This window comes from Neomonachus schauinslandi, chromosome 7, assembly GCF_002201575.2.
Source record: "Neomonachus schauinslandi chromosome 7, ASM220157v2, whole genome shotgun sequence".
Lineage (NCBI taxonomy): Eukaryota > Metazoa > Chordata > Mammalia > Carnivora > Phocidae > Neomonachus > Neomonachus schauinslandi.
Genome location: NC_058409.1, coordinates 114,113,226 through 114,125,942, shown reverse-complemented (window position 1 = coordinate 114,125,942; position 12,717 = coordinate 114,113,226). Strand labels below are relative to the sequence as shown.

General features: G+C 37.7%; 1 pseudogene; it reads left to right on the top strand.

Moving 5' to 3' along the window:
- The first annotated feature begins 389 nt into the window (after positions 1 to 389).
- LOC110585204 lies at positions 390 to 12,365 on the top strand (annotated as a pseudogene).
- Positions 12,366 to 12,717: the final 352 nt, after the last annotated feature.

Here is a 12,717-nt window from a genome sequence, read left to right as displayed (position 1 = left end):
AATTAAGTAATACTTCTCTGAAGAATTGACTTTTGAAGAAGTGGTGAGCACCTGAGAAAGTGAAAATGAGATCTGTATATACTGCATTGATTCTATATTGAAACTGCATATTTGAGTTTTGATGTGCCCTTGATGTATCTGGGACTGTACAAAAAGATATGGATCAGTGTTAGAGGGTATCTGTACATTATTCACCTATATAACTCAGTGAAACAAAGGAATCTGTGAAGAGTAAAAACAAAAAGCAAGAGGACACAATGAATATAGTAATTATCAAAGATGTGTTGGAAGAAAAGTGACTGGGAAGGTATAAGAAAAAAAGACCTATAAATGTGAGAAATAGGTGAAGAGATCAGGATGGTGATGAAGAAAAATAAAAGACAATAGAAATGTCTGAGGAACTGAAGCCAGAAGTCTTCAAAGGGGCAGGTATGAAAAGCTGTGCCCCATACATCAGAAAGATCAAGGAAGATAAGGACAGAGAAAATGCCTTTGAACTTGGCTGAATTGAGATCATTGGATACCATAAAGAGGCAAAGATGGAAGCCAGATTTAGGAGGGGAATTAGGGGGGGGAAATACTTTAAATATAGTTCATCTAACTCCTCACCATTGTTATTGGACATTTATTGAGTGCAGTGGTTCTATAGAGCTCTACTCTGATAGCCAAAGTATTCACTGAGTCTAGTTACCACATTTGTGAAGAATGACTGAAGAAGTACCAGAGTCTGGCACCTCTGTTAACCCTTTTAGAAAGGCTCTGGAGGACAGAATTACAAAATATTTTTAACCCCTTTGGTTGCCTGGCTTTGCTGAATTCAGCAAGACTCAAGAATCCACAACCTAAGCGGACAAATCAATTAGATGTTAAAATCCCAGAGGCTACAACTAAGCTGTCAGAAAAAAGTGAGTGTGGAGAGGTAATTATCCAGTAATTATAAGAAACTAGGCAAAAATCTAAGAGAAAAAAGGTCTATTGGCATGTTGTAAAACTATTTGAGAGGTTAACAATTTGCTTAGTTTTGTTGACACTAGGCTAAAATATGTGTTTCATCAGAAGGTGATGTTCCTTGGGCTCTCTATTACCATACTATTAAAAACTCAGCTGAAAAGACTCTGAAAAAAAGCAACACATGTGAAAATGACAGGAAGTAAAGAAGTCAGTTGGGCCTTAGAAATTCACGTAGCAAGAAGCAAAATCCTCCTGCATTTTGGATTGTGAGCCATCATCCAGCTGATGCTTGGCCACTCTGAAAACACTGGAGAAACAGGTGGCATACAGCTTTGCATCTCCAAGGCATCCACGGCAAGAGAAAATCGGTGATAAAATTTGCCATAATCTGCTTCTCTGGAAATGGAATCTTCCCGATAATTTATGGTTCCTCTGAGTTTTACTTTGCTCTGTGTGAAATAATAGGGCATATACAACTGTAGGCTTGCCTGTACTGCAAGCCCAAGTAAATAAAAACCAAACCTAGTAACAAACACAAGCACATGAGGTTAGTTATTATTTGTAGTTCAAAATAATTTTAGAAGATCAATTATCCCCCACCCAATACTTTAGAGTCTACCCAAGAGGATAAAACATAAAATCTTTGGTAAGGGTAACCATGAATCGAGGAAGAAGAAAAAAGGCTTACTTGATTTGAGGGCCAACACAAAAGAAATAGAAAGGGAAGAAGCACTCATCTGATGGGTAAATGCACAAGGTGTGGTATGGAAAAGTGCGACTAGACAAAGCAAAAGACTTCGGTGAAGATAGTTGAAATACTTTGTTTTAAAAATGTTTAGTCATGGTGATGTCTTTAATGCTGTTTTTCCCTCAGAATGATAGGGATTCCATTTTTTTCCCCCGGGCTCTAATTTTAGGATTACGTTAAAGTGCATTAGGCAATAAAACGAAGACACCCCATAACTGTAGAGGTTTTAGTTACTCTATTCCTTGTGGAATCCAGAATTGTTACATAAAATGTTTTCCAATTTAATCTATATTTTTTTTCTGAAAAAATTAGCATTTGTGTTTACCCTGTGTACTTTCTAAAATGCACATCATGTACAAAGTCTATTAATAGTGGAAACATAATTTACCTCTTATAGCTGGATTAATTTGCAATCACCTGACACTGGTTGTCTTTTTTCAAAGACAAAGTCTTGATTGTCTTCATGGGAAAAAAAATGCTACAACAAACCAAGCTACATTTGTTTTCAGAAAATTGTTTTTCTCCTAGAGAGAAAAAACATTTTTCTTCAAAATTAATGATGATAAATCTATTTTTATACTTGAGATTTAATGAGAATCCTTTCCTTCCCCACCACCCACTAAATCAGAATGGCAGCCTGAAATCACTCACTATTGCATAGCAAGAATACATAAGCAACATGTTTTGGAAAGTTGTAGAGTTAAGTGAAGGTCTTGGTTTTGTAAGACATAATGCAATTAACAATTGAAAAAAAAAACACAGGATAAATTCATGAAGTTAGAATTCTACAAGAGTCCCCAGACCTCTTGGCATTGAACTAATTAGTGCTATAGTAAGCCATGCATAAACCAGATGGGTGACTGGATGACAGAGGCAGTAAATGAGATCTTTTGTGACACCTTCTTCTTAGTTTAGTAATGTCCTATCTGTCCCCAGAGGCTGTATCCTGAATGAATCAAGGCTTCTGTTGTGACCTATAGCCACTGATCCATAGCCCATATTCTTATATCAAATAGGAATCGATAGGAAGTAGGGAAAGACAGGAAGGCTTGAGAATCATTAACCTGGTTGAAGTTTGCTATGAGTGAAATAATCTTATATTTGAACAGCCAGTCAGGACTAGGAACCAAGTGTGAGGCTGATGAGAAAATGGCACTTTCTTCTTCTTGTCACAAAAATGAGACTTACGGGCATTTGGCTCTCTAAACTCTTCTACTGTAACTACCATTTAATAGTTGTCTTCTATGTACCAGGCACCAGACTAGGTGCTAGCCTTATATTGTTTCTCTTTCTCATCTACAAACATGTAAGATAAGTGTATCCCATTTTGCAGAAAAGGAAAGTAATCTCCAGTCAAGAGAAGTTGCCCAATGACTCAGAATATGTGGCTAGAGACACAATTATATTTAAATTAATTGCGTTTATAACACTTAATTCTGATGTGTTTATTCACAAAGCCATTTTTATTATTGATACGCAATCAAGGAAAACCTAAAAAGTTTTAAGTGTTGCTTTTTGACATCATGAATCATTTTTTTCCTTGAAAAGCAAACCCTTCAGGTCTTCAGAAAATAAGACTTGTAGGTACAACAATGTGTGGTTATCATTGGCTCTCTAAGTCCAGTTCTATGGGTCACTTTCAATTTCTGGAATGTACCATGTTTGTTTTGTCTTGTTTTTGTCTTCTTTTGATTATCTCCCCTTGGCCCTCTACAGGGATTATTTCCTATGATGCACCATCCATCTGCCCAATCCCAACTCAGCCTTTGGTTTCTCAGTTCAGATGCCAGTTCCTCAAGAAGCCGAGGTCATGTGCCCCAGCTGTGTGCCTTTGCCTGCTTGCATGCTTGTATCCCCCACTTGCCTTTGGTTGCCCAGAGTATATATTTTTTTCAGCTTTGTAACCCCAGAACCAGCACAATGCAGAATAGGTACTCAAATATTTATTTACTATATATACATTAAAGTATGAGTGACTATCAGACCTGCCAAAGTCAGATGAGAACTGCACTGCTTTATTAAGGGCTGAAGGCAAGGAAGAAACAGAAAATAGGGCTGTTTCAGAATGAGGCCTGGAATTTAATAAAATAATGAGAGAGAGACAAACAGAGAGACAGACATCGGGTTGGAGAGGTGGAGAGACAGAGAGAGAATGCTGTAATTTATTGGAGTCAAGCAGTCTTGGATATTAATACTTGCTCTTTGACCTTGGGCATGTTACTTAATTTCTCTGAACCACTTTTTCATGTGTTTAAGAAAGGGTTGTTGGGCTAGTTTGATGTTTGCCTACTATGTAAAAAACTCTGTATGTGGCATTACCATTATTATTATTATGAAGGGTGTAAGAAAGTATTATTCTCTTGGATAAACTTACTTGGTTCTGTGCATCTTTTTCTTTGTTCCCTGTTGAGATGGGTGCCGAGTCTTTATGCTTTTTCTTGATTTTAGGCAAGGTGGAAGATGCTTTATATTTTTACATCTGTTTTCCTTTCTGTTGTTCCTATTTCCTTCATGCAAATGTTTGTATATGTTTTGCTCCTATGGCTTCTTTTAACTGAGGAGAATATGCACCATTAAAAGGATTTAACAAATAATTAAAAGACAATTAAAAAAATCATACCACCCTAGCCCAACCCATTTCTCTTTTGCATACAACTCGCCACAAGCACAAATTCTTACCTAGTTATGATTATTATGTGTATATATGTTGTGTATATAATACGCCTAAGTATATATTGTATTCTGCTCTTTTGCTTAATATCTCATAATAAGTATTATCCATGTGTACTTCCAGAATCAAAAACATCTGGGAAAAAGGCTTTGTTACATCAACTGGTCCCTTACGCCCTTCTCATTGGTTACCATTGTACAGTCTAAATGTAATAGTCCATCTAACATTATTGTGTATGTTCTGTTATTTCATCGCATTTCTCATGGCATAGCTTCCTAACCTTTTAATTATGGCAAAATATTCAAAAGGTTAATGAAACAACCCCCAGAGGAGCCCCTGGTACAATATAGTTCCCCAGGCTTATTGTCCCTGGCTTAAAACTGATTCTGTGAAAGAACAGTGTGCACCTCTAGAAAGGCTAGCAATTCTGCCATCAGATAAATGATTGCAGCCTTCAGTGGGCTGGCTCCCTTTATTTTAGCTACTGGTTGTAGAGCTGAGAGACAGAAGCCTGCATGGAGGATGAAGGCCCAGACTTTTTTTTTTTTTTAACTGAAATGTCAAGCTATGTGACTATGCCCGGCAGAAGACGACCCCCTGCGAGATGTGATAAGCCCCAGGCCCTCTCCACACACTGCTCTGAAAATGCGGTGGGAGGGCTTCCCAGGCTGATGGAACTAATGACAGTAATAGCTCTGGGTAATTTGTCTTTTTCCTTACTGTGCACATTCTCTCCATGTGGTGCACTTTACACCTACCACCAGGCTCACATCTGGAATGCTACGACCCTCTCAGTCCTGATTCAGAGAGGTCGAATTCTCCTGTAAAGTAAATCTGACCTCTAATTTTCTTAATAATTCAGGATTATGCTAATGCCACTCAGCAACCAGTGTAGAATGGTACAGGAGCACTGAAGAAAGCTTAATCCCTTGTACTGGAAACATGACCAAGCTTTCCTTGCATATTTGGCTATAATTTGTCTTCTCTATCATTCTAAGAGAGAAAATAAAAATTTGGAAAAGTGTGTAATTTACATCATTCATGCTTTGTTTCTGGTTATAGCGCATCCCCTGCTTAAGAAGAAATTTTCTGTTTCTTTTCCTTGGTAAACAGATTTTCTACTAAGGATTTATAAGAATACTAATGATAGGTTTGGGTTTTTAATTCTAACTGTAAAAAATACTTAGATAGTTAAAAAGACTGACAAAATAATTTCAGGGATAGATAAAACAGACTTCACAACAGCTTAATCTCATAAATGCAGAGTGCTTTCAGGGAGATTTTAACAATAAAAATCCTTTTTTGGTGCTGGTTCCACAACAAGATTCTACTTTTAATCTTGTATTTTGTCTTATGTTTTTTATGTTTATGTTTTAAATAGCCATATTATTAAAAGTATAAACATCTGAACATATCTTTTAGAAAAATGTGATCTTAAGTTTTAAGAAATGTTTGTACTACATTAAAAGGGTAGCTCCATCAATTTTAGTTCTCTGTGAATAAAGGGAGAATAAATTAGTATGTGAAATATTCCCCCAGAGAACAAGAGATTCTCAGCATTGTAGAGGTATGAGAACCACACTATTTGCTAGGAAAAACACGTATGCTCATTAGTATGGGTATCTGGATCATTCTGTCAAAATATTTATAAAGTTATTTCTAAGTTATAAATAGACAATTTTATTACTTTCTTCTTCAATTCAGGTGTAATTGTTTTGAGGACTAAAGATTGTACACAATTATGAAATGATTATATTGGTTAGTAATTTATGTTTCTCACAAGCAATGTAGAGATTATAAACATTTTTCCATAAATAATATCTGTGGCTATAATTGGTCAATAAAAAGATAATTCATCAGTGGTGTTTAATCTCTTTCGGTACCCTTCACTACTGTCTCAATCGCTCAAGCTTCACACGAGTTTGAAGGCAGAAGAATTTGCATCTCTAAGTATTGGGTCACCTCAGATTTAACCATGGAATCAGACACTCCATAAAAATCCCTATTTCACCTGAGTGACTCAGTGGGTTGAGTGTCTGCCTTCGGCTCAGGTCATGATCCCAGGGTCCTGGGATCGAGTCCCGAATCAGGCTCCTTGCTCAGTGGGGAGTCTGATTCTCCCTCTCCCTCTGCTGCTCTCCCTGCTTGTGCTCTCTCTCTCTCTCTGTCAAATAAATAAATAAATCCTAAAGAAAAATAAAATAAAATCCCTATTTACCTTCTGGATGGATGATACAAAATGATTCCAGAAAAAAAAAAATATATATATACATATATTTTCTAACTTGGGTATCCTAAGAGATCAACGTCTACCCATTGGTTTAGGATAAAACCAATCTAATTAGGGAGAGGGAAATAGGGAAAAATGTCATCCTGCATGTCCCAGGGTCCTCCCTAGCCCATTCCCTTCTGTCAGGTCTGAGCCTTTAGAAAGGATTGCTCTAGGAAAAAATAATGATCATTATGCCTGGGTAATGTAAAACAAGATGCAGAAAGGCTGCTGTAGAGGCTGCATTGACCCTTCCTGGGTCTCATCCCTTTGGGCAAGATTTGTGCACAGAGTGGAGCTTCTGCTTATATGACAGATCATGGGAGGTGAGGTAGTTGAGAGCCGCTTAGCTGGTGGGTTTGGGATTCGACAAAGATCTGCAACAGTTTGAATATTATATGTGTGTGTGTGTATACGTACATACATATATAATGCTTTAAGATATTTGACAAGAAAACTCCCCAAAGAACAATAACAAATTAGATAGTGATTTCAGCAAAATCTGTGTAGGGTGAAAAGTCAGTCAGTTCATTTCACTGAAATAGTTGATAACCCAGTAAAGGGAAATCTACAAGAACACCCTGTTCAGGATAAGACTAAAGTTGACCACACCAGTTGTTTTTACCAATACCTTCCATTTATTGAGCCAGGATCCTCATATGTATCACTTTATACAGTCCTCCCAACAGCTCCAAATGGTTCATGTTATTACAGAGAAGGAAACTGACGATCAGAGAAGTCCAATACAGAGAAGGTGGTAAGATGGGAACCTAGATCTGTTTGACAGAAAAGCCCTCCATCTTGTTTCTCATCCTCTAATCCACCCTCCCTTCTTTTTCCCACTCCCTTCCCTGGCCATGTGTGGTTTTCCTCCCAAAAGACGGGAAAGTTCCAAGAAAACAAAGGTCTACAGCAAGAAAGAATCAAGCCCATGGGGGCTTGAATCCCCTTTCTGCCAGTTGAGTGACCTGGGCAGTTAGCCGACCTCTCCGGGTCTCACTGTTCTCCTTGACAAGCTGTGGATAATCCTAACTCATGGAAGACTGAGTGAGAGAATCAGATCAGCTGCTGAGCACAGCAGGCACTCAATGAGCGCCATGCATTAATTTATAAAGATAAGCCTCCCAGTCAAAGTTTGAAAGGTTTTTTTTTTCCCCTTTCCTTCAGCAACTTGAAGGAAAACATACCCCTTTTCTTTAGAAGACTCATAAAACTGAAGCATATTTATCCATAAAAGCATATTTATTTACATTTTTATAAAACGTGGCCTCTCAGGATAGTCAACACTTTTTGGACACGGTTATTATATGTAAAATAGTACTTCGGAATATTTTCCTTTAAACCAATCTCTTTAGCTTGTAAAAATGGTAAGCATGGCATTTTTGATTTAGATAGTAGTTAAGATTTTATAGCTTATTTGGCTGATTCTTGAGAAATGCTGATAGCCATTTATCTTGAGCTGCCTTCCTCCCAGTACCACCTTTCCTAGAGAAGCTTCTTGGCATACTGAGGGTGGAATGGGGAAGTTAACTAGTTCTTAAGAGAGCTTACTGGGTAAGTATCCTGGACACTCTCAGCTGTTATGTTTTCATTACTTCATCGATTTAGCATAGGCTTATTGAACTCTTAAGTATGTCTAAATTCTGTGAAATTATAAAGATATGTAAAAAAGGCTTTTTGACCTACGGCAGTTTATTGTTGAGTAAGGGAGCTGAAACATTATATATAAACAGATATAAACCCGTGGAAGGGTGAAAAACTGAGTTCACAGGAGGAAGAATCCCTTCAGCTGAAGGGATTAGGCTTCACGGATGGGTGATTTTTGAACTTGGTTATCGAGCAGGTATGATTTGGATAAAGATAAATGGAAGACATTTCAGGTGGAAGAAGGAAGGAATAAAATGAACAAAAACATGAATGATAGTGTGAGGGCTGTGTACAGGGAACAATGAGAAGTCCCCCTCTGATGTGCATTTCGCCATAGGTTTATAGCAGAATCACATACTCCCAAGCCCCCCTTACCCTCCCGAAAGTCCCTCTGGGATGAGGCCCAGGAGTCAGCATGTTTAACGTGGATCCCAGTTCATTCGGATAGAACCACTGAGAAACAGACATGGCTGAGTAACTGGAAATTATGGAATGGCTGGAGGGTAGACAAGTGGTTCTTAGCCCAGGCTGCACACACATTAAGATCAAGCAGAGACGTGGCTCATCCTCCCTCCCACCTTATCTCCCTCCCTTTCTCCCTTCCTTCTTTCCTTTTCTCTCTTTCTTTCACACGTAAGCCCCAGGCCAATTAAACTAGAATCTCTGAGCATGGGGCCTATGTATCAATATATATATTTTTTACTTTTTATTATGGAATTTAAAAAAATTGAAGTATAATGAACATACAGTGTTATATTAGTTTCTGGAGTATAATATAGTGATTTAACATCACTATAAGAGTACACTTAATGCTCATCACAGTAAGTGTACTCTTAATCCCTTTTATCTATTTCACCCATCCCCCTGCATCTACTCCCCTCTGGTAACCACCAGTTTGTTTTCTGTATTAAAGAGTCTGTTTTTTTATTTGTCTCTTTTTTTTGTTTTTTTTTTTTCTTTGTTTTGTTTCTTAAATTCCACATATGAGGGAAATCATATATCTTTCTCTGTCTGACTTATTTCCCTTAGCGTAATACTTTCTAGATCCATCCATGTTGTTGCAAATGGCAAGCTCTCATTCTTCTTCATGGCTGAGTAATATTCCATTGTAGTATTATGGAAAACTTTAAATATATATAAAAGTAAGCAGAACACTATAGTGAACACCCATGCACCCACCACCCAGTTTCAATAACTGTACCAGTTGTATTTCCTTTGTATCTCTACCAGTTTTCTCACCTTCTATATGATTTTGAAAAAATCTTATACATTATAAAATTTCATCTATAACATTTCAGATTTCTAAAGGTTCAGATTTTGCACTCTGGGACTATATCACTTTCCCGTAGCCGGCTTACAGAGGCTCCCTCCCCCTGCTGTTTATCTTTCTATATATCCCCTTGGATTCACTTCTCCATACCTCCTACCTTGCAAAAAGTGGTGCTTTTCTATTTATAGAATTCCAGCAATTCTTTTCTTACATCTCAGGTTGAATTCATAGGTGTTCAGGATGATTTGATAGTTATCTAGCTAAATTCAAGAGATCAGATTAAATGAGGTCCCCTACTCTTCTGCCATCTTGTCTCCCTCAAAATTTCATTTATAGCATTTCAGTATGTATCTCTAAGTAAGGATGTAAAAGTGCCATAATACTCTTAAAACACTTAAAAAAACCAGTAAGTTTTTAGGGGCATCCGTGTGGCTCAGTCAGTTGAGCATCCGACTCAGTTTTAGCTTAGATCATCATCACAGGGTCCTGAGATCGAGCCCCTTATCAGACTCTGCACTCAGTGGGGAGTCTCCTGGATATTCTCTCCCTCTCTCACCACAAAGAAATGAATACATCTTTAAAAAAAAACATAATTTTTAAAGATTATTTATTTATTTATTTGTCAGAGAGAGAGAGAGAAAGAGCATGCCCACAAGCAGGGGGAACAGCAGGCAGTGGGAGAAGCAGGCTCCCCGCCAAGCAGGATTTGATCCCCGGACCCTGGGATCATGACCTGAGCCGAAGGCAGATGCTTAACCAACTGAGCCACCCATGCATCCCAACCAGTAATTTTTAAATATCATGAAATAGCCAGTTGCATTCGATTTTTTACTATTTCATAAATGTGTGTATGCATATAAATTTTTACAGATTGTTTGAATCAGAGTTTTGACTAGGTCTACACATTATGATTGGTTGATATGTCTCCTTCAATCTATGTGTTTCCTCTCTATTTCTCTCTCTCTCTCTCTTTTAGTTTAGTTTTCTTCAAGAAACTAGATTGTTCTACAGTTTCCCTCACCCTGCATTTTACTGATTACATTCCTGTGGTATCATGTAACATATTTTCTAATCATTTATAGATATTTGGATCTAGAGGTTTAATAAGATTTAGGTTCCAGAGTTTTGTTTTGTTTTGTTGTTGTTGTTTGTTTTGTTTTTTTTGCAAGCCATTTTCTAGGTGTGTTCTTTCATTAGGAGCATATAATATCTATGTGTCTCTCTTATTGAGGTGTTAGCAACCACTGATAATCCATGCCTAGAGCCATTTATTTAATATAGACTGCAAAATGATGATATTCTATCTTACCTTCATTAACTTGCTGGAATACTTCTGTAGAGACATTTTCTCTCATCTACTAGTTTCATAAAAAGTGGTACAGTTTAAATAGGAAAGGCAAGATACATGATCCTTTCCCTTATTTATCAGTTTTCAAAATGATGAATTTGTTCATTAGCATCATGTAATGGAATTCAATTATTAGAGTAATTATCTCGCTTGCTATTAATATGAATTTAAACATGTATGGGGTATTCTAGTCCATTGCAATGTTACTGTTTTTGATGCTCAGATTATTTTCTCTTTGCTTGGTGGGAACCTGTTCAATTTGGCTCCTGAGTTGTTTTAACATAACCCTAATAGTATTTAAAATATTATTTATTATTTGATAAGACAAGATGTCCCAGCATCATCACATACACCACATACATTTCCTGCCCCAAACCTACAGTCAGTTAGTTAGTCCTCCAAAGAGCTCTTTAGTAGGAAACCATATTTTAAGACTGCAGTCTAGATACTAGTGGTTCTCATTGCTATTTATGCAATGTTTCTGAGCCTCTTCAATACAAAGAGCTAAAGGAGATTTTCTTTTTTAAGGTACCATCATATCACAAATTTATACTGATACTTTTAATTCAAAGCCAGAACCACAGGGTATCTCTTTTTCCCTAGCTTTCCCCCAAATCCCAGTTCTCAATGACATCAGGAATATTAAAATGAGACTGTTTTATACTAAATTATTTGCCCTACAATGCACACATGGACGTTTCAGATTAACAACACGAGAGCCGAGGGGACCCTGCGTGGTCCCACCAATGTCCTGGTGGAGCACCTGATGACATCATTGAATTTGAAATATTTAAAGTGGATACAAAACTGTTTCAGCAATACAGACAATTAAATGTGTTGTTGTGGGCAATGGTGCTGTTGGTAAAACATGTCTCCTGATATCCCACACAACAAACAGATTTCCATTTGAGTATTAGCCTACTGTTTTTGACAACTATGCAGTCACAGGATTGGTGGAGAGCCATATACTCTTGGACTTTGTGATAGTGCAGGGCAAGAGGATTCTGACAGATGACGACCACTGAGCTCTGCACAAACAGATGTATTTCCAGTTTGTTTTTCCCCATCCTCATATGAAAATGTGAAGGAAAAGTGGGTGCCAGAGATAACTCACCATTGTCCAAAGACTCCTTTCTTGCTTGGTGGGACTCAACTGATCTCGGAGATGACCCCTCTACAATTGAGAAACTTGCCAAGAACAAACAGGAGCCTATCACCGCAGAGACTGCTGAAAAGCTGGCCCGTGACCTGAAGGCAGTCGAGTATGTGGACTGTTCTGCACTCACACGGAAAGGCCTAAAGAATGTATTTGATGGAGCAGTATTGGCTGCCCTGGAGGCTCCAGAACCGTGGAAGAGCCGTAGGTACCTGCGTGCTGCTGTGAACGTCTCCCAGAGCCCTTTCTGCACAGCTGGTGTCAGCAGTGTTCTAAAGGCAATGTTAAATCAAACTAAAGATTAAAGATTAAAATTCGTTTTTGCAATAATGACAGATGTCCTGCACCTACCTACATGCGCTCGTGTGAGACGAGGCCCGTAGGTATGATCCCCATCCGCCTCTCAGTACTCCTTCGTTTGAGTAACTGTGTGTTGTCAGAAAAGTGATTAATACTAGTTTTTGTTTTGCTGTTTCAATTTTTTTTTTTTTTGGCTTAAAAGCAAGGCATGCTTGTGATGACTCTGTAACAGACTAATTTGGGTTGTTGAAGCTGCTCCCAGGCTCCATCCACATTATGGAGAATAATCTGGGACATTTAGGTTTTTTATTTTATTTATTTATTTATTTATTTATTTATTTATTTATTTATTTATTT